The following is a 24,012-nucleotide window of genomic DNA, read 5'->3' on the forward strand; positions in this document are numbered from 1 at the left end:
ACAAACAACAGAAAGACACAATCGTGACATTATTATTCTAAGTGTCTGACAACACAACCCAGTCTCATGGCAATTCGTGAAATGGTGACGTTATTTAATCTATTGATACGTGTACAGGGACACATTCATGTCGCTTTTATCCGTGTCGGTGAGCACGAATTTTAAACTAATGTATTTCAATGGGAAGCATCTTTTGTGATCACAGAACGATTATTGTTGTGGGTAGTATTGAAAAGCCCAAAATCCGCGTAGGGAGGTGGGTCCGGGGGGGATGGTGGATGGGTCAAACAACACAGGACTTTCACCCTGCGTGTGGCAGTTCCTTTCCTCGTTCTTCTCCTAACCACAACCGTCCCATTTTTGTCGCCGTCTCCTGCGTTTTACGGTTCCTTTCCTGGTTGTTGTTCTCCTAACCACAACCGTCCAGTTGTTGTAGCGCGTCCCCCAGAGACCGGGGATCGCCGGCGTGTGGCGTTTCATTTACCCGTAGTTGCGTCTATTTGATTACCAAAATATACATTTTAGTTCATGTTTTTTTTTTTTAACCAAATGAATGTCAGCCAGCATATTTGGATGAAAATGGTGGTGTAGAGAAGCAAGTATTTAAATAGTTGCACACGTCTCTTAAAATAGTTTAAACCAGAACAATATGATTTAAACTAGCTAAACATGATTTTTAACTGGTTAAATGTCTTAACAGACATGACTTTTTGAGATGTAATAACTAATGCCAACTTGTGAACACCAACCCTGTTTTCAGCCCTTATGTGCCTCTTTCGCAAAGCTTGTTGCCATTAGAAAAATAAAGGAGATACATATGATTGAACTTTGAACCGTGTCACTACCTTAATGTACACTCTAAAAAGTAATACCTTTGTTTTACTTATAAAAAGCGAGGTAAGTCTTTATTGGGCATTTTGTGTTTTGTTTACTTCAAGGCTTTTTTAAGTAGCATGAACACTGCAACAATACGTAACGTGAACCCAGCTAAATCAAGTTGAGTTAACTAATATTACTGATATTATTTAGTTAGATGGACTTAATTTTCTTAGTAAATGTAACTCACTTGTACAGGATATTAAACAATTAAAATGAGTATGGTTTACTTGTAGCAACATATAATTTAAGTGGCAATAAGTTAATTTTATAAGTAAAATTAACCTAATCACATGTGTGAATGAACTCCGTTACAATGAGTCCAGGCTACAACCTCTGGTAAATCAATGATGCTGCATTAACGGCTATAAAAATGCATATCTATATCCCAAGCACTACGTTTTGATTGTTAAATCATCTCTCATCATTAAGAATTTCATATTAAGAAGAACATCGAAAGGCAGATTTAAGATTATAACATTTATTTATCTCTAAACAACCCATTGTTTCAAAAGTTTTAATTCTAACAGTACCATTTACTAGTAGTACTATTACAAAACAGGCCATACATGTGAACATTACCTGCAATAAAAAGGTAATTGTGAGACATAACATCCCATTAAAATTGCAATAACAATTTTTTAAATTGTTCAAAGAACTGCTGAATTACACACAGTACATGTATCTACCTCATGAGGGATTGACTAGTAAACAGTTAAGTCAGTTTTCAATTTAAGGCACATTAGAGTGAACACAAATGCAATGACATTCTATTACCTGAAAAACTTGCCAAAAGACTTCATCATGTAGCATGACAAACTGAACAGTTGCCTGTCAATTTAGTTTCAAGGCACAACAATGATGTGACTGAAAAGGCCATTGAGTTTTGGTGAAGATACTTTTTTTTAAATGTCAATAGTATAAACTAAATAGTATGAAATAGAACAAGTTGAACAAAGCATGATTATGTTAACTTCAGACAATATATCATCCTGAACATTTCACATTATGCTATTATGCTTAAGTATGTGTAGTCTCACCTACCAAGGTGAGATAAGTGACAAGAAGTCATCTAAGACAACGTGTTGAGGAGACTTGTGTATTTAGATGATGGTTTAGGGCGCATGGGGTCTATTCAAATAAAGAGCCTTTGGTACGTCTCAAATGTGTGCTGCAGTTGTGGTGGATATTTCATATCCAGGCAATAAGTAAGTCCAAGCAGTAGGCAGCATGCTTGTGACAAGTTGTTTAGACCTCTGACCACTGGATGTCCTTCGATGACAATGCCAATGGCATTGGGCTGATGGCACGTGTAAACTTTCAATGTGCAATCGATGAGTTCGGCGTACACCTTGGTTTCATCATGACTCTATAGGTGGAGACAAAAAATTTAAGAGTTTGGTTAGAGAAACAGGTAATGAGAGAATAATAGCTCTACATTCACTCTACATTATCCAGGGGCTACTCATAGAGGTTACTCGGTCGGGACGGTTAACTTTACCACTGATGAGCACAACTCTGGAGCAAGCCAGGTCACACTGATGAGCTAACAATGGAGCTTACTAATGCTCTGTTATCTATTTCCCTTAGACCTCCATATGAGCACAAATATTGATTTTAAAAAACGATTTCATTTGTTTAAAAAACAGTCAGCCCTTCTATAATCACTAGGGATGAGCGAGTACAGCATTATCTGTATCTGTATCTGTACTCTGACTGGGCGGGGCCTAACCCGGAAGTGGGCGGGATTTAACCCGGAAGTGGGTCAGGTTGTCTTGAAATGGGTGGGGCTTTAACCGGTATGTTATTTTAAGCATGCAATTGATATGGGTTGATCAGAAATTGTTATATTTATTGCTGATTAGAAAACTATTTACATGACAGCATCAGCATTGAGCTTCAGATCAATGGTTTTGATCACGATAACAAACAAACTACATACAGAACAAGAACAATGAATACAACACATGAGGTTGAATTATGAAGTAAAATGTAATGAACAAGAGTTTTCATACTCAACATAACTTTCTTTTTTTAACTTTTAATTTTTTTATGATCAGTGTGATTTTTTTTTTTGGTTCTTTTTTTTTTTTTTTATTTCCACACCAGGTATGTGTGTGTGTGTGTGTGTGTGTGTGTGTGTGTGTGTGTGTGTGTGTGTGTGAGTAAGAGAGAGACAGAGAGAGAGAGAGAGAGAAAGAGAGAGAGGGGGGCGGGGGGGACTGTGTTCTACGGATCAAATAGTCCGACGCTGTTTTTCAGATCTGTTTAGAGCCAGCTGACGGTTTAAAAAAGAAAAAAATCTCCGACAGGCAGAGACGCAACGCGAGTCGCATTCTACCAAGCACCACGTCTGAACAAACCCCACGTTTACCAGAACTCTACTGGTTAATAAGGAAGTACTACAAACCAAAGTAAAAAACCAACCTGAAGCTGAAAAAACCCTCAACGTTAACGGAAAAGACCCGCGAACCTGAGTGACTGCGTATAATACTCGTACTCGGCAAAAGTGCTTTATCCGTACCGGATACTCGTTTCAGCCGAGTATCCGGCTCAACTCTAATAATCACAACTCCATTCCAACTATCTGTTATACATGATAATGGTCTGTTATATAGAAATAGCAGAATGAAGTGATTGACCAATCAAAATCAAGTACTCAACCAAGCCTTGTTGCAGTAATATTTTTGAAACACTAGATGTAAAGTTTGTTTAGCTTCAAATCACACTGTGTTCAAGTGTCTGATTAACCAAAGTTGAAGACCATATTACCAGTGTCCCAGTCACATGTAAGCTACACATCGAAGCTTTCCTGTGCTCCAACCGTGCTGTGTCAACACGGTCTCACGACAGTTCGTGTAATTGTCACTTTATTTTTAATCTACTGATACGTGTACAACAACACGTTTATCTCATTTTTCGTGGTGGCCAGCACGAAATGGGAACCATCTATTCAGAGGTTGGGGTTGTGTCTCTGTGTGTGTCCGTGTGCGTGCGTGCGTGTGTGAAAAAAAACAACAAAAAACACAACATTACATTAGTGTGTGTGTGTGTGTGTGTGGTTAGGGTTAGGGTTAGGGTTAGGGTTCCCCAACACAACAGGGAAAGGACGCCTCACACGCCGGGAGACGGCCGCTAGGGACGCGCGACAATAATGGGATGGTTGTGATTAGGAAGACTGTGACCACGAAATATGCTTCCCATTGAAATACATTACTTTACATTTTCGTGCTGGCCACCACGAAAAAAATGAGAAAAACGTCCATAGAATCAATAGATTAAATAACGTGACCATTTCACGAACTGCGGTGAGACTGGGTTGGCCAATCTTAATTTCTCATGATAACATTACTAATGCCTGTTTTTCACTTATCTGCAGTGTGTAAATATATAGTTTTATAGCAATGATAATCCCTATTAAATCATCACAATATCAATAGATTAAGACATTTTCTTAAAAATACTGATCAAAAACAGGTGATCAGTTAGACTGTTAGTCGGACAGACACACATAGCTTTATGCCTTACACATACCTGGTGGTCACTGATCAGTTGTTCTTGGCTCTCCCCCATGTACTCAGTCAGACATCTCAGAATCACCTCCCGTCTTTTCTCCACAGAGGCAGATGGATCCTATCACAAATTAAAACCAGCACAACTCACACCTGTACTACTACCACTATTTTTTCAACTGCAGTATTAGAGACTTAGCATTCTTTAAAGCTGTAGTTCTTAACTCAGGCTACTTTATCAGGCTATATTAATTTGTGATTCCAGGATTTCTCCCTTCCACGATAACACTCTAGGCGCTGTGCCTGTGTTTTGCACAGTGTTTTAGTAGCTGAATGAAAAGAAAAAACTATGCCAAGTTCTCCAACACAGCTTTGACGGTCTAATATTTGGTTGATTTATTCTGTGTCAGATTTATTATGAATTACTTCTAGGCTCGAGTACTTGTGATATCTACAGGTAACGTTTAATATAATACACAGTAAGAAAGGAAAGGACATTTCTACGTTCTAGCTGAGGTGTACACAGTACCGCTGCAGACTTGTTTGTTTTACTTCATTTATAATAGAGCTTTCTGAACTGCCTGTAAAATATCAACGGAGGAGAGAAAGAGGCGTGACCGTAAAGGACAGCAAAACGCAGTAAAGGCTCCCACATTCAGCTGAAATGGAAACACTGTGCTGCAACTTATGTTTTCTTTTTTTAAGATTTTTTTTTTTTTTGGGCTTCTCTGCCTTTAATGCATAGGACAGCTAGGTGAGAGAGGGGATAGACATGCAGAAAATTGTCACAGGTCAGACTCAAACCCTGGACCTCTGTGTCGAAGCATAAGCTTCGAAGTATTTGTGCGCCTGCTCTACCCACTGAGCCAACCCAGCCACCTGCAACTTATGTTTTAAGGTTTAAGCCAATGCTTTAAATACCATCACAGCCCTACTACCAGCTATAAGCAGTAAATCCCAGCAGCAGCAGAGGGAGTAGGACAGAGGACAGGATGAATAACTTGTACTGACTGATGTCTTTCTTTATTCTTTTTACACTTCAATTTGGTATTTTGATATTAAAGTTCAGATTTGTTTACAGAGAATTATATTAAGTGTGGAATGTCTTGATAGACCGTTTGAAAGTGTCAAATGAATAATCAACAAGTCTAATTTAGGGCTGTGACGTATGGATTTTTTCTCACCACGGTAAGGTAGCAACGTATATCACCGCGATAAGGCGGGAAACCGCAATTCCCTATTACGGGAGTAGCGTAAGTTAGAGCGAGAATGGCAGGGTGCCTTAAGCGAGTTACGTCAGTGCCTGCGTGGTCACACAAGGAGAGCTAGCGCTGAGAGTAGCGTATGAGTGCCGCTGTGATGAAAAGGGAGAGGAAAAAGACTTGTCAATAAAGTTTAAAAAAAAAGTTTGCCGACAATGCCGAGCAGTCCACTAACTTGTTGCTCTCACTACCAATATAAGCTGCTCTGTTTTCGGCTACAAAACATGCACACAGGCTAAAATTCAACCATACTGTTTTGTCAGGATTATGCTATAAGGAGAAGGAAAGTCCACTAACTGCTAGGCTAAAGTGCAATGGTAAAACACTGCAGCGGTAACATTAATATGTCCACCTCAGCTGAGAACAGAGAAATGTTTTATTAATATTGGGATACACAACAGATATCCCCCATATGGACTGTGCCATCCTCTTGTGCAAAGCTGAAGTGACGAGAAACTTAGTTTTTTTTCTCTATTATCTCTTGAACATAGGATAAAAGTCCGCCAATGATAACCAAACAATTATTATTGTGTTCATTATGTTTCATGTCACACGGCATTTGCACTCCTGTAACTTTCACCAGCAAAAAAAAAAAAAAAATCTAGTAAAATAAATACATTAAAAAATGCTGCGATGATGTCATCATTGCGGTAGTGTCCACTCATGATGTGATTATCGTCACTGCCCTCGTCTAATGATTCTTAATTACAAGTTTTGATTAGTCAGGAATAGGCATGGTTTAAAACAATTTCTATTTACTGTCTATAGGCTGTGTGAGCTAAAAAGCCTTAGGGTTTCCCCGAGTATATTGCAAGCCTGGTGGCCCACTAGGCCTAAGTTGCCCCCAACCAGGCCTAAACCACTGCAAATTATTTTTTAATCTATTTTTAAGACAGGTTTTTAACTACAGTTACAGTGGGGTGGCTCGGTGGGAAATTTAGACATAGTCATGGAATCTGGGTTATTGGTTTTTTTAAATTCTCAATTTTTGCAATGTTGTCCATGATTCTGGTATCACAGAAACTACTGGGCTCTACGTTAGTCCAGCTATCAGTCTGTGACTGGTCCGATCCAGGCCCTCGTCAAAAAAGACATTAGCCACAGGGCTAAACAACTTTTCTGGGGGAAACACTTACCCTAATTCTCATTTCTCACTACGGAGTTTTAGAAAATGTTTTACATAACAAGACCATATTATCCTCTTACCTGGATGAGTTCCAACATCTGGGACTTGATTCTTTGACCGACAGCTCCTCCCTTTGCATTGAAAAGTGACAACATCTTTGGAGTGTGTTTGTCCAACTGTGACATGAATGTCGGCTCAAGTGATATGCCATTGATTCTCCGAAACTCTTCATTGATCTGTAAGCAGAAGTATGACATCTTGGTTAGATATAAATGTATGAATGGGAGGCAGGCATAAATGTGATGCCCTTTTAGATGTCAGTAGACAAGATAAGCGCTACAGAAATGCAGTCCCTTAACCATTTCCCATTATTGACTACTGTGTAAAACAAAAAAAACTAAATAAATAAATAAAACACATTGCACTAACTACTAAATTCTTCAGCCATACCTGTAAATGACAATTATTTTATTTTAGCTCCTTAACTTTGCTGATTTAAGCTTCCCTGGGATGGTTCAAAGAGGGCAGGCCATCTCTCTAGCAGATCTGCAACACCCGGGGCTTTGCCTACAATCTCCTGTCTTCGGAAACTAAAGGTTCTGGACATCATCTCATTTAAAACTCTGCCATTATTCTTTTTCTTAGTCTCAGAGATCAGTTCCTGCCTGACACTCTCAAGGGAATCTTCTGTTTCCCCTGCAGGAAGAGGGGGAAGGTAGTTCACCTCCGATTTTCTTGGTTTTTTTACGTTCTTAGCTGGTTTCTTGTCTCCAGGAGATTTGTGCTGTAGAGAATTAACCAATAGTTCTGGAATCCCATGCGTTCAAAGTTTGCTTCGGTAATTTCCTATTTTATATTTCAAGCTCTGTTGCCATCCATACAGACCATTGAAAGAGCCTGGCTCCTTCAAACATGGGTGCCGTTTTATGAGAGCCTCTACTGCTTCACACCGCTGTGCATCATTTGGGTAGGGAGTGTAAGAAAACATGACCTCAGCTAAACACTCCAGAATGTTGGACTTAACAACAGGAAAAAAATTCTCTTTGCACAAAAGGGACCCATCTCTGAGGTAATTGTCATGGCCTTTTTGAAGTGCTTCTTCTGTGTTATATGAAAACTTAGGAACAGGAAACTCAGTAGGCCATGGCTTGTGCATTCCAGTAGTACGGGGCCTGAGTTCTACTGTGTCATCAGATTGTGCAGAGGTGGAGTCATTTGATGTGGATGGCTGAGATACGCAGTCATCTTCTAGCACTGATTGAGAGGCAGCGCAATCTCCTGTCAAAGACTCAGGAAAGTCAACAGCAGGAAAAACTATAGCAGGTGGTGGTACATACACTATCTTCAGTGTGTCCTTATCTTTCAGGTCATTAGTTGAGCTTAATGTAAAGAAGTCATCGAACTCTGGGTCTTTGTGCTGTAGGCTTATTTCTCCTGAGATCCCAAATGCTTGCTTAACTGCCGTTTCCAACTCTTGCACTGTGAGTGGTATTCCAGGAAGACACAGTCTTGCAGTTTCATGATCCAGGATGATTCGAAACTTTACAGCTGCATCCATTTTGATGATGTAGCCTTAAAAAGAAGATAAAATTAATTGGAATTAGTTATTTATGCATTCAGTCATGCATTGTTTAGCGATCATCTTAGATTCTTCTTGTATGTGTTTGGGAATGTATTAGGTTTTGAAGGAGAGAATTCAGATAATTGACAGAAAATAAAAAAGGTACATAAGCACCACTTGTACACCAAACATTTACCTATTCCAGACAAATATGGCGCTTCAGCATCACCATACGCTTTCCTCCAACCTTGTAGTCTGAAAGTGGACATACGTCAGCGAGATCCTGGTGTTTCACAAAAACTACAAGCTCTGTACTCTCTAGCTCATATCCTCGAAAGTGCTCATCATACCAGGAAATGAACACTTTAGCCATAAAATAGACCTTATCTTTGATGACAACAATCTGAAGAACTTCAACAAAGTCTGGAAGTCCTGCAGTAGACCCATAGGCCAAAACCATGCCTTTTGTGTATGTGGTTCCATAAAGTGACACACTGTTGGAAAGATGTACACTAGTCTGACCTGGAGACACTCTTCTAATTGCTTCTTGTATGTTTGTGTGCAAAACAGCTACAGGCACTAGTGATACTCTGGCAGTACTTAAAGCGGGAGCTGTTGTAGTTGCATGCAAATGGTGTGCAATCATCAACTGATGCTTAGTTGCAAGGGAAAATGTTATATTTCGGAAATTTCCTGTATGCCTCACAATCTGTTTAAAATAACGATGTTTTGCCTCGAATTACATTGTCCAAAATCCAATGAGAGGTCCAAACACTTTCATGAGTGCTGGATAGTGCTCTAGGAAGTGGTGTTTGGGAATCAACTTCACCTGAGGAAACACTTGTAGAAATCTCAGTCTGTGTTCAGAAATCTTTGTGTCAAGATATGACATACTGGCTTCAGTTTGTGTTGGAGCTACCACAAGTTCAACTATTTCTTTAAGACACATGATTACATTCCATGTTGGATCGTCCAATGGTATCTTGTGTCCTATCATTAGTGGGAGCAGTCTGATGAGGGTCCAGTTTTCATGGGCATTTCCTCCAATACTTCTTCGAGTGGAGAATGTAATGGGAATGGCCTGTGGACAGTCTTTCTTATCTCCCCACTTGTAGGGAAAGGATTTGATTGTGTTGTTAAGCTCTTCAAGTTTGAAATATCTTTTGGCTATGAAATCAGTCAAGCACAGTGCCAATTCCATTGGAATAATTCCCTCAAACAGGTTGTGCAAAATATCAGGCAGATAGCCTTCCACAGAGTGAAAATGTCTCAATTTCTGTGTCAAAGGGCAAGGCCTTTTCACACCAAAGCAATGGGATAGTTCAGGGTTTTCCTGTGCAGTCTGAACATGAACAGAATAGTCCTCCTTTGTCCGGATGGGAAATGCACCTGATCTCACTTCCTTTTCTTGGAAATCAGAACGTTCTTCTAGACAGAATCTGCAAATGTATGGTCCTGAGAAATTTTCCACAAGGCCAGCAATTGAATGTGCTCCAAGATTGTCAGCAACTACACAATAAACAGTCCCTTTGACATTCTTTCCAAGCAGAGGAATGAAAACACCATCTTGTTCCAGTGTAGCTATGTCGTCTAACAGTGGCTTGAGAACCTCTGCATAGCCAAATCTTTTAATATCATTAGCTTTGCACAAAAGTGCAAGATACACTGAAGTGAGGGTGGACCGAAAACAGGATGGGACATCTGCCAATATCCAGTATACAGAGGTTATCTTATGTTTCTTTCGGGATGTTCCTAAGGGATTACATACCTCAAAATCATCTACATATAGGAATAGAGAAATTATACGCTCTTCAGAATAAAAATCACTCTCTCTATAAATGGGACCATCATGGAATGATCTGTACTGTGTAGGAATACTTGTGCATCCATCATCTGTGGCGAACTTTTCCCTGATATCATTGTTGCTCAAAATTTGTTTCAAGGATTCAAGAATTGGAACATATTGAAAACTCTTCTTTTCATTTGGATCAAGAATGTATTCCACTGGCTCCACAACGTTAAATCTTTCTATGAAATACTGTCTTCTCTTGAAAGCTGAAGACAGAGATCCAGCCTGATCAAAAGCCTTGCTTATCGGGCTTGAGTTGTTTAATTCCTCAACTAAAGATGTGACAATGGTGTCATCAATGACACAATTGTTCTTCTTTAAGTGTGATTCAACAATGTCTCTGATAATTGGTATGGATGCTGATGACACAAACTGCAGCTCATCTACTAATTCATTAATACACCTGTTTGTTACATTATGCACACTTTCCAATTTAAGCAGGAAAGAAGCTATATGGTCAAAAATTAGCTGCCTGTCGTCCTTAACCGAAGAATGCATCTGAGTGAGTGCATCTGTGCTGGTTCCTTCTCCACTATCATCATCAACGTTGTCATCCTGAGTGGCTTCAGTGTTATAAAGTTCAAAAGTTGGTTCTTCAATTTGCTTTTCCAAAAGAACTGTTTTTTAAAATCACTTCCAGTATGAGGTGTGTGCTTTCGGTATGTGTGTGTTTTATAGGTTCCATAAATATTGGTTTGAAAATTGCATCCTTCAAACACACAGGTAATGGTCTCATTACTTTTAAGGTGATGGCCAACATGTGCAAAATATTCTCTCTCTGTTGGAAATCCTTGTGTCCTACACACCAGGCATGTGAAAGACAGGATAGTCTCAGGTCTTTGTGTATGACTTTCCACATGGCAGCGAGATAAATGCGTGTGCAGATTAATCCAAGTTTTTTCTAAGAGCATGGACATTCCAAGATTAGAATATGGTTAAAAGAGTTTTTGCAGGCATTAGTGGTAAATGTAATTACTTCAATAATAACTTTAATAGTTTCCAACAAGGAAAAATTGCTAATCACAGAAGATATTCAGTGGATTTATTTTAGCAAGTCTCCAAAAATACACTGCATCGTAGACCTCAATAAGACCAAGAAATGTGGGCCTTTAGGAGTATTTAAGGCAATCTACGAATTTCACAAGGATTGGGACACTATATAAAATCACCCTTCCTTATAACTACCACTGAGTTCCCCAATTAGCCAATTTATATTATTGACATTAACATTTTTTTTTTTTTTTTTTAATATAATTTAGCTGTACTGGATAATTTCTACTTATATCTATATGTTTTAATTATTAACATGTGTTACATTGCTCACAATGATGGCTGCCAAAAACTCGCTGTGAGATAATCGTTTTTTATTCTGCTTTGTTCCTCTGCATAGCCTACTATAATAGGCGTCAACATTATCATGGTTTTTATAATTCATTGGTACAACCTTATTTATGTACATTTATTCAGTGTGACTTCCAAAATACCTTACATTGGGATGTTTTTTTCTCTTTGTGTATGATGTCCGTTTTTATGCTACATTTTGTGCATTATGTTATTAATGTTAGCTGCTTCGTTTCAGTGTGGAAATGGTTAACAAAACTTGAACTTCAACAATCACATCTGTGTTAATCGTTAGCTAACGTTAGCTGTTGTAATTAGCTTGATTTATGGTTCTTAGCGTTTTTTGTCTGGAAGGTTTTATCAAACCGTTAATGCTTCTAATGTCGTGTAACGTTAACATTATTGCAACACACCACGTTACTGCTTAGATGCTAAATAAAAGAAGCGAGATGGCAGATACAATGTAGCTAACTAACATTAGAGCACGAGTTGATAAAATTCACGGCTGAAACGTTAGCAAAAGCATACATTAGCCAGCATATCTGTAGCCTGTCTTTATTGAATCTCAGTTAAATCGGCTCGGCTTAGACTTTATTGAATCTCTTCGCTTCGGGTGTCTGTTTACAGTTAACGTTAGCGTTAGCGTTAGGATGCGTTAAACACGGTGACAGCCCCGACTGTCGAACTTACAGGACCTTCGAGCAGCTAACTTAGCTTGCCATGCATGCAGGTCTGTTACGTTAGCTAACGTTAACTGCCGAAGAGGACCGAATCATCGGTTTAGCACAAATTCAACAATCATTCAGCAATATTTTGGCTAAAATTGCTTAACTTACCGTTTAACCAGTATCCGTTGTGTTCTGCAGCGCTGACGGTATGAAGTTACGTACCGTAAACGTTTTCAAGCAAGCTGCTGGTACCTGTTGCCCACGTGTCCGCCCAGATCAAACAGACACTTCAGACCCATCAGAGAGAAAGTGATGACTACTTGTTTTGTATAACCTTTCGTGTATACAGCAATCACAGACATAACTACTCACATAGCTTGTGTATGTTAACTCACTTTTATAACACTTCATGTACACAATAATCACATAGTAATAACTACTCAAATAAACTTTGATAGTTTTATTTAAAATATATTGTTGTGTATGTACTGACACATTGTAAGTAAAGGCAATGTATATTGATATTTTTTAAGATAAAACAGATAAAATAAATTAGATCACAACTATTTTAAATATATTAAACCTACATGGTCGGTGTAGCACTTATTACAGTGTATTATGTGTCACTGTAAATCTGGTTATTCTAGGTAAAAAGACCATGTTTTTATCAACATATAAAGGCTTGTAACACGAGTAACGCAGACTTTGTCTTTTTAAAGCAACACTATGTAACTTTTCCTGCGCGAGCTGTAGTTCCAATGAGACAACCTGTAGGGGGACCGAAGCGGGAAAAGTCACATAGTGTTGCTTTAAGGTTTGCATGGTTTTAACAAGTAAATTTGATTGTTGTACAAATAAATCCAACTAAGAAAATCCAAGGTGCAGGAACTTTCACATTAGTTAGCCAAACTTAAATAAATTAGTTGCTTGGAAGACACACACACAGTACATTTTACTTGAAATGATTCAGTAGTTTGAACTAGTGATTCAGAGTAGTCTATACTAAGTCAAGAGTACATCCTAAGTAAATGATCAAGTAATCTTAACAGTTTTTAGTATTTCAACTCAAGTGTATCTGTACTACACTACATAACTATTTGTTATTACAACTTACAATACCTATTCCACTTTACTTAGCTTTTTCAAGGCAATCGGTTTGCATGCTTTTTTCAGGTAAGGTTAACTAATTAGATTTCACAGTGTACCAGCCGCTATAAGCTAAGGTTACCCTGTGTTCAATGTGATGTGTGATTGGCCCTTTAACGCAGCATTGACACCCTATAGAGTCTGGGGACCGTGTATTTCAATTTCAATTTATTTATAATATCAAATCATAACAAGAGTTATCTCAGGACTATCTTTACAGATAGAGTATGTCTAGACCACACTCTATAATTTACAAAGACACAATAATTCCCCAAGTTTAGATGTCATATGAAGTACTCTATAAGGACTTTAAGGATTCTGGTATTGGTACCGGTGATACCCAGCCCTACTGATCCTCTTCAGACCAAACAAGAGGAGAACAGCAGGAGTTCTTGATGCTACCACCAGATGGCACCAAAGTAAACAAACTGATTTCAGATAGAGCCAAAACCAGCAGCTGTTTATTAATATCTTAACTGTTACATGATAATATACCAGATGTTGTCTTTCAGCTTTTTGTGTCAAACCATTTCGAATTTACAGAAAAAAAAGAAAATTCACAAATTATTTTGATTATGTAAAAAAATGTCATCAAAGTTTGATCACACATATGGAAAGTTACGACATCTTCATTACAGAATTACATCAACACAGTTGTTTTAACGGTGGCCACAAGTTTTTAAATGTTTCAAAACTGTTTTAAAAGTTGCAATAATACAGGAAAAGGGTGCTTCAGTGGTCCCAACTAGGCAACTATCTCTAACAACAGGCAGGCAGTGTTTCCCACAGGGGAGTTTAGTTAATGCACAACTACTGATGGATTAATAGTTAGTAGTTAGATTAATAAAGTATTGTTCATTAATAAGAGAGAGACAAACCCAGAAGCACAGAAGAAAATGTCTTTACGACCAAGGAGACAGAGAAAATCAAATACACTTTCCTCAAATCAAGAACACAATTGTCTTAAGAAAGTAGAATATCATAGTCATGTGCAAATCATCTGATAACTCAATATGGAATACACATTATGTAGGAAGAGTGCATGACATCCACCGACATATTTAAGTCTTTAGCACACACCATGTCATTTTATACAACAGTCTGTAACAGAGAGGAGGGAGAAATAAATGATCAACTACGACTTCCTAAAAAAACTCTAAGCAACTTTAAGGACTCTTATCCAGTATGTTAAGTTTCGGGCAAATAGTAATAGGGTCTGGGTGTCCTCCCCCAGGAAAGTTTTGAGCATCAATGACTTCATTTCCTGTATTCTGATACACTTTAATGCACCAATTTACGGTGGAAATACCTTTATTTAGCCTATGTGAAGAAGAAAAACGCAGATAACAATTCAAAATATATCAAAATAATAATGGAAAGTATGTTGTTGCGTGTCATTGGTCATTTTTAAGTGGGTATATGGAAATCCTGGAGCTTTCTTAGTGAGTATACTGCGAATAGCTGCATATCACGTAGACTACACCACTGCTTACTTCCTTTTTCTACTGTCTTCTTTTTTTCTCCAAGTTTGTCGAAGTTTTTGTCGCTTTTTTCAAAAAACAATTCCGCCTTTTTTCGCCTGTTTGTCTTCCTTCTTTCTACTGTGTTTTTTTTACAAGTCTGTTGCTTTTTACGAAGTTTTTGTCCCTGTTCTCTAAGTTTTTGATACTATTTTCCACCTTTTCTTGCCTTACTTCCTTCTTTCTACCGACTTTTTCCAAGTTTTTCTTTTTTTTTTTTTTTTAAGTTTTTGTTGCCTTTTTTCATCAGCATTTAAATGTTTTTTAGTTACATTGCTCAGCATAAGTGAATACCCCCATGCTAAAGTTGACTAAAAAGAGGAATAAAACAATCATCTTTTGGAAATTGATCTTAATGCCTTAATTAAAAAAATGAGGAACAATCCAACCTTTAAGGACACCAATGTTCTTTGTGATTGAATAATGTTTCATAAATAAATAAAATACAGGGGGCATAAGTCAGTACACCCCTATGTTAAATTCCCATAGAGACAGGCAGATTTTTATTTTTAAAGGCCAGTTATTTCATGGATCCAGGATACTATGCATCCTGATAAAGCAGAGCTTTCGCCGTAGCCTATGTAAGTGGCCTGATGTTTATACTTGTGCGCAGGTGTGTGCGTCGAGCCAGCATGTGTGTGTGTGTGGAGAGTGTGTGTGTGTGTGTGTGTGTGTGTGTGTGTGTGTGTGTGTGTGTGTGTGTGTGTGTGTGTGTGTGTGGGGGGAGTAGGTGATAGAGCGAGGGAGAAGTGAGAGAGTGACGGTGATTAGCTTCGGAGCGAGTAGTGACTCTAGAGTCATAGTGAGAGAAACTAAGTGTCTCCTCTGTTCTTTCTGACCACGGTGTGAAATCTGGAGCAGGAGAAGTTAACCCTCTCCTTGATTTCATGTTGTTGATGGAGTAGGAGAACCAGGAAATGAGTCGGGGGGGAAATACAACACTACCAAGCCACGGCCGAGCAACGTGCGTCGATGCGATGTGTAGTTACATTTTTCGTGAGGTGACGTCAGGCTACGGCGTACCTCGGCAGACCCCTCTGCGTCTACGCCGGACCCTACGCCGTAGCCTGACGTCACCTCTCGATTCGATTCTTCAGTCCATTCTACGCAGAAACATAAAAAGGCCTTTACTTACACCTCACTTTGCACCGGCTTTGTAATGCCTACTTAATCTGCACTTTATGTAGCCTAATGTATTCTGTTTCCTTGTATTGTATTGAATGTGAAACTGTATGTTGTCTTGTACGCTTATGCTTTTCTTGGCCAGGTCGCCGTTGCAAATGAGAACCTGTTCTCAACGGCCTACCTGGTTAGATAAAGGTTAAATAAAATAAATAAGTAAGCCACAATTACGCACAGCAGATCCGCTGGTTAAATTTTGTGCAACCAGCATCAGACTGTTGTGAACTTACCACAGAGTCCTCCGTTTTCAATAACTATTCTGCAAGTTTGTCTTAAATAACAAAGAGAAACTTTTTTCACTCAATGCCTGTGTCAGAACATCACACAGCGTGGCACATTGTCCGACGCAAAGTAAGAAAGTTGCTGAAGCAAAAGCAGATTTATTCCACCAAAATGCCACAACAAAAGACCACCACTGTAAACTCTGATAGTTTGGCGCAGCATCGGCTACTTTGATACAGCCAGTCTGGGTCAAAAGCTGTAGCAGCTACAACACTGGACTCATGGACTCGGTGTCAACTACAAAATAAGACAAACAATCTTCTAAATCTTTTGCCATTATTGAACTTTAAAAGCCAATAATTCAGTTTAGCATTAGCTTTACAAAAAACAGCAGCGAAGGCCCTATTGAAACTGAAGGAATTATTATTTTCCCGGCAAATGAATTGGCTTTTTGAGGGGCTTTCAAAAACTCACCAAATTTGGCGGTCGCATCAAGTCTGGTGAAAATTTACGTATTTTAAGGGTTTCGGGAATATGCGCGCAAAAATGGCTCGCTAGCGCCCCCTACAATGTTAAAAAAATTGAGCCCCTGCAGTGCGTTTAACGTAGACTCACCAAACTTGGTACACATATGTATCATGTCAAGACGCACACAAAACGTCATTGAAGCCATACCCTAAGCCCAACAGGAAGTCCGCCATTTTGATTTCAAAGTTCGAAATTAGTGCGATTTTGGCCATTTCCACATGTCGTACTTTAACGAACTCCTCCTAGAGATTTCATCCGATCACCTTCAAATTCGGTCTGTGCCATCTTAAGACATTAAAGATGAAAAGTTGTTAAAAGAAAAACTTTTCGTCATAGGGCATGGCCGTGGTGGGGCGGCCATTTTGTGCGTTAAGGAAATGCACCTTATATGACAAACATCATTCGATTTACATGAAACTTAGAATGTGTGGTCTACATGTGATAATGAGCCGGCCCCTATAATATAACCACGCCCACTTACTCAGGCCACGCCCCCTTTCAGAACATTTGTACCGTTTAAGGTAGAGTCTTGTGTGAGGTGTCATTGAACTCAGCAGAGAGTTCCTTCTTCATTGGTGATGGTTTGGCCCGCCCCCTATGCTTAAGCCACGCCCCCTTTCATGAATGCTGATCCATCTAAGGTAGAGTCTTGTGTGAGGTGTCATTGAACTCAGCAGAGAGTTGCTTCTTCATTGGTGATGTTTGGCCTGCCCCCTATGCTTAAGCCACGCCCCCTTTCATGAATGCTGATCCATCTAAGGTAGAGTCTTGTGTGAGGTGTCATTGAACTCAGCAGAGTTGCTTCTTCATTGGTGATGTTTGGACCGCCCCCTATGCTTAAGCCACACCCCCTTTCATAACATTTGAACGATTTAAGGTTGACCATTGTGTGAGGTATCAATGAAATCAGCAGAGAGTTGCTTCTTCATTGGTGATGGTTAGGCCCGCCCCCTATGCTTAAGCCACGCCCCTTTCATAACATTTGAACCGATTAAGGTAGACCCTTGTGTGAGGTATCATTGAACTCAGCAGAGACTTCCTTTTTAATTGTTGATGGGTTGACCCGGCCCCTATAATTTAGCCACGCCCCTTTTTATAACTGGTGACCCATTTAAGGAAGAGTCTTGTGTGAGGTATCATTGAACGCAGCAGGGAGTTCCCTTTTCATTGGTGACGATTTGCGGTGTCTGAGTGCCGCGCAAATGCACGGTCGCAAGGAGTGGCGACCGCCGGTGACCCCGACGCGCGCAGAGGAGCGAGGGCCCGTCCATCGCTGCTTGCAGCTTTAATTATTCTTTTTCCCGGCAAATGAATTGGCTTTTTGAGGGGCTTAACATATTCAAAAACTGACCAAATTTGGCGGTCGCATCAAGTCTGGTGAAAGTTTACGTATTTTAAGGGTTTCGGGAATAGGCGCCCAAAAATGGCTCGCTAGCGCCCCCTACAAAGTTAAAAAAATTGAGCCCCTGCAGTGCGTTTAACGTAGACTCACGAAATTTGGTACACATGTGTATCAAGTCAGGACGCACACAAAATGTCATTGGAGCCATATCCTAAACCCAACAGGAAGTCCGCCATTTCCAAGATGAAAAGTTGTTAAAAGAAAAACCTTTCGTCATAGGGCGTGGCCGTGGCGGGGCGGCCATTTTGTGTGTTTCGCCGCCGAAACAGGAAGTGGGTGTAACTCAAGTGTACATTGTCCGATTGGCTCGAAACTTTTCAGGATTCATAAGAGTCCAACCCTGAGGACAAATAAAGGCCGATATTTACTTAAAGTCATAGCGCCCCCTAGTGGCAACAGGAAGTAGGCCTAAAAGTCAAGGTGCTATACTTTAACAAACTCCTCCTAGAGATTTCATCTGATGTACTTCAAACTTGGTCTCTATCATCCCAACACCTTAAAGATGAAAAGTTATTAAAAGAAAAACTTTTCGTCTGACAGTGTGGGCGTGGCGTGGCGGCCATTTTGAGTGTTTAGCGATGAACAAAGAAGTTGTTGTAACTTGAGTGTACGTTGTCGTATCTGCCCGAAAATTCTCACGATTGACAAGGGTCCAGGCCTGAGGACACCTACAGGCCATATTTGACTTTTGGTCATAGCGCCCCCCGCTGGCAACAGGAAATGCACCTTATATGACAAACATCATCCGATTTACATGAAACTTAGAATGTGTGGTCTACATGTGATAATGAGCCAGCCCCTATAATATAACCATGCCCACTTACTCAGGCCACGCCTCCTTTCATAACATTTGAACCGTTTAAGGTAGACCCTTGTGTGAGGTGTCATTGAACTCAGCAGAGAGTTGATTTTTCATTGGTGATGGTTTGGCCCGCCCCCTATGCTTAAGCCACACCCCCTTTCATGAATGCTGATCCATCTAAGGTAGAGTCTTGTGTGAGGTGTCATTGAACTCAGCAGAGAGTTCCTTCTTCATTGGTGATGGTTTTGCCCGCCTCCTATGTTTAAGCCACGCCCCCTTTCATACATGCTGACCCATCTAAGGTAGAGTCTTGTGTGAGGTATCATTGAACTCAGCAGGGAGTTCCCTTTTCATTGGTGACGATTTGCGGTGTCTGAGTGCCGCGCAAATGACGGCGACCGCCAGTAACCCCGACGCGCGCAGAGGAGCGAGGGCCCGTCCATCGCTGCTTGCAGCTTTAATTTAAATTAGTGGTGTTATTTCACCATGTATATTTTCAATGAAATGTATACAAATTAAAACCTTTCCCACTTTTCCAACTATTCTCAAAACTTCACCTTCTTTTTACAGTTTTAAGCTATTAATCCAATTTAGATTTAACAATTTTGCTCTTGTTCCACATCTTTCATACATTTGGACTTCATCTAACACATTTCAGCCATCAATGCAGTGTAGTTACAGCTTTTCAAAAAACCTTAAAATATTCAATTTTTTTCATACATTATTGGTATTATTCAACCCAGTCTCACGGCAGTTTGTGATATGGTCACATAATTTAATCTATTGATTCGTGTACACGGACACGTTTATCTAGTTTTTTTACGTGATGCTGAGCACGTTTTTTAAACTAATGTATTTCAATGGGAAGCATCTTTTGTGATCACAGCACGAATCTTCCTGCCAGTCAGACTTCTACGGTGGCCCTGAAGTGCAAATCATGACAGCAAATAGGAAAACACGACGGCAAATATGAAAACACGATGGCAAATAGGAAAACACGACAGCAAATAGAAAAACACGACAGCAAATAGGAAAACACGACGGCAAATATGAAAACACGACAGCAAATAGAAAAACACGACAGCAAATAGGAAAACACGACAGCAAATAGAAAAACACGACAGCAAATAGGAAAACACGACAGCAAATAGAAAAACACGACAGCAAATAGGAAAACACGACGGCAAATATGAAAACACGACAGCAAATAGAAAAACACGACGGCAAATAGAAAAACACGACGGCAAATAGGAAAACACGACGGCAAATAGGAAAACACGACGGCAAATAGGAAAACACGACAGCAAATAGAAAAACACGACAGCAAATAGGAAAACACGACAGCAAATAGGAAAACACGACGGCAAATAGGAAAACACAACAGCAAATATGAAAACACGACGGCAAATATGAAAACACGACAGCAAATAGAAAAACACGACTGCAAATAGAAAAACACGACAGCAAATAGGAAAACACTTCAATAAATCACAAAACACAACGGCATTAACTTCTACCGGAAAAGGTAGGGCCTATCTAGCAGTGGACGGACCCTCCTGATTGGACAGACGCACTGTCTGTCTTTCGCGCTCCCAAATCACCCACAATCCTATGCGCGCGGCTTTGCCGGCTCGTTAAAAAAACAACAACAATGGCGGACCTAAGTGGGAGTTGGAGCGGCATCGCTGATGGCACAATTAACATTTAAATGTAAGTATATTTAGTGTTTGCCGTACATTTGTTATCACCGTTAATGTGTTACATCAATGTCAAGTGTTACGCATTAATGCTGGTACAAATTGCTATTATAATTAGGTAGATACACCCCGAGCTAACGTTAAGCTAACTGAACCTATCATTTAACATTAGGCTGTTAGCTAGCTAGCTGTGTTGCTGTCTTTTATGCCATTTGTGTTCGTAAAGTTTAATGTCCGGTGGCATTTTCATCTCTTTTTGTAAGCCGTTACTGTATATGCGTAATGTTAGCAGAGATTTAGAAATTGGTGTGTTTATCAGTTGTAGCTGCAGGATTGGAGGTAAAGCTGCACCTTGTTAACTTCACTAGCAACGTTAAATGAAAGCTAAAATGTATGAGTAGTTTCCCATATAACAAGTATAACATTCCGTTATAGCATTTATAATGGTAAAGATCTTTTTCTTGTGTTTGCTGTCTTTTAACAGGGACTAAGGAACAAATGGAGGCTGCACTACAACGCTGAAGTTGGCATCCGATTCGCAGCTTCCGATTCGGCAGTTAAGGGGAAATTTAAGGGGAACTTAAAACTGTCCGATTCAGCAGGGAAACATAATTTACATCGCTAAGTGACTGATCCTCCGTTTTTTGAACCTCTTACTGTATTGAATGAGTGTTAGTCATTAAGGTAAATTATTAATTATGTCTAAAACACACTTTTAGATTTGTGAAAGCTTTATTGTCTTTATGAGAACACAATAAAGGGAGATTTCACCGTTTTTCTAAACTTGTCAAATCAGGACTAAATTATCCCAGAGAGTCTAAGGAGTCTTAAAAACACAGTTTGAGATTTGTGAAAGCTTTATTCTATTTGTGAAAATGCAATAAAGGGAGATTTTACTGTATTTTTCACATATAGACTACATTGGACCAGGTCCAGATCCAAAACCACAATACTTAAGACTTGTCAAATCAGGACTAAATTATCCCAGAGAGGCTAAATAAACTGTCTTATTTTATTGCCACAGCATGGCCTTTGCTAATTGACATTCAATGTAGAAGTCCACGTCTCTCCATGTCATTTCTTATATCCATGAGCAGGTCTTCCTTCTCACTTCAAAAGAAAAGTAGAAAAAGTTATTTTTACCTTTTGGAAATCAATCCAAATATCGTCATAGATTTGCCAGTGGTTTAATTTACTCTTCAAATCCTTCTCCTTCAACATAAGTGTTGTTTTCTCACCTTTCCTCAGAAAAAGAGGCAGGACTGAGTATTTATTAAGATTTTTTTTAATTCATACTTCATAGGCCATTGTCTCAGGTGAGGAGCAACCCCACTTCTGGGGAACGCTGGGTCCCGATCTTCTTTGATGATGAAACCCAGCTGGACAGGATTGTGAAATACCTGTCAAACTTCCTCGATAGCTGTGACACACTCTCTGATAAAGTGTGCACCATGGTGTCTTCTGACAGGATCAAATACATCCTAAATGTGTTGCTGTCAGAGATAGGTCCACAGCAGTTCCACATTATATTCATGAAGACATTTTTTTCTATGACTTAAAGTGGCTATATGTAACTTTCAGTTTGTGTTAATTCTAGCGGCCAGTTTGGACAAAAGTGGTAGTATTTTCACCACACCTGCTGTCGTAAAGGTCTTTACGGTGCTGTATTGCCCACTGTAGATTACCAAGTTTGCGTTACCGTGTTTACACAAGTACAGGGGAAGACCTGCTCATGGATATAATAAATGACATGGAGAGAGTGAGTTAATTCTTGTCCAGTTTTGACAAGTTTAGGTATTGTGGTTTTGGATGTGGACTTGGTCCAATGTGGTCTACATATGCAAAAAACAGTAAAATCTCCCTTTATGGCATTTTCACAAATAGAATAAAGCTTTCACACATCCCAAACTGTGTTTTTAAGACTCCTTATCCTCTCTGGGATAATGTAGTCCAGATTTGACAAGTCTAGGTGGATCTAGACCTAGTCTAATGTGGTTTATATGTGAAAAAAAACTTATTGTGTTCTCATAAAAACAATAAAGCTTTCACAAATCTAAAAGTGTGTTTTAGACATAATTATAAATTTACCTTAATGACTAACACTCATTCAATACAGTAAGAGGTTAAAAAAACAGTTTTAAGTTCCCCTTAACTGCCAAATCAGAAGCTGCGAATCGGATGCCAACTTCAGCGTCGTGGCTGCACTAGCGTCACCAGAAGGGAGAGATGAGGAGGAGAGGGAAAGCAAAAGACAAGCAGGGAGACAGAGGCCAAAAAGAGATGTTGAATAGATTATTTGCTATATTAGAGATTGCCATTCAAAAAATAAATGCATTAAATTAACTAGTTTGTCTGTGTCTTTTAAGTTTTTGGGTGTGTATATAATATAAACTGTTTTTCAATGTTTATTTTTCCATCAAATTATGACCTGGACACAGGAAACTTCTAACTGAGTAATTATATTCAGATGCTACCTGTTTTAATAACTAGTTAGGTATACAAGCTCTAAAAAGACATTAATGAAACGTGTATCTTTATTATAACATTTATTCAAACATTACTATATACTGTACACAAGTATATTCAACATGAAGCGGCGATCAGACTCAGCTCCCGATGATGGTGTTGCTTCCGGACTGCAGACAGGAGAAAGATTAGGTTAGTCCAGTAGTTATCCAACCTGTCCTGGTAAGATTAGGTTAGTCCAGTAGTTATCCAACCTGTCCTGGTAAGATTAGGTTAGTCCAGTAGTTATCCAACCTGTCCTGGTAAGATTAGGTTAGTCCAGTAGTTATCCAACCTGTCCTGGTAAGATTAGGTTAGTCCAGTAGATATCCAACCTGTCCTGGTAAGATTAGGTTAGTCCAGTAGTTATCCTACCTGTCCTGGTAAGATTAGGTTAGTCCAGTAGTTATCCAACCTGTCCTGGTAAGATTAGGTTAGTCCAGTAGTTATCCAACCTGTCCTGGTAAGATTAGGTTAGTCCAGTAGTTATCCAACCTGTCCTGGTAAGATTAGGTTAGTCCAGTAGTTATCCTACCTGTCCTGGTAAGATTAGATTAGTCCAGTAGTTATCCAACCTGTCCTGGTAAGATTAGGTTAGTCCAGTAGTTATCCAACCTGTCCTGGTAAGATTAGGTTAGTCCAGTAGTTATCCTACCTGTCCTGGTAAGATTAGGTTAGTCCAGTAGTTATCCAACCTGTCCTGGTAAGATTAGGTTAGTCCAGTAGTTATCCAACCTGTCCTGGTAAGATTAGAATTGTATCACAAGTATATTTAAGCATACTGAAACATGAAGGTACTTCATGTAACTGTGT

General features: G+C 39.4%; 2 protein-coding genes across 3 annotated transcripts in view; one reads left to right on the forward strand and one right to left on the reverse strand.

Moving 5' to 3' along the window:
• The window catches only part of LOC116062299 (cephalotoxin-like protein), a 1,100,540-nt gene that overhangs the window by 120,411 nt on the left and 956,117 nt on the right, over nucleotides 1-24,012 (reverse strand). The window lies entirely within an intron of this gene.
• The window catches only part of LOC116061950 (SE-cephalotoxin-like), a 98,824-nt gene that overhangs the window by 23,914 nt on the left and 50,898 nt on the right, over nucleotides 1-24,012 (forward strand). The window lies entirely within an intron of this gene.

The sequence above is a fragment of the Sander lucioperca genome, chromosome 21 (genome assembly GCF_008315115.2).
Source record: "Sander lucioperca isolate FBNREF2018 chromosome 21, SLUC_FBN_1.2, whole genome shotgun sequence".
NCBI classification, from domain to species: domain Eukaryota; kingdom Metazoa; phylum Chordata; class Actinopteri; order Perciformes; family Percidae; genus Sander; species Sander lucioperca.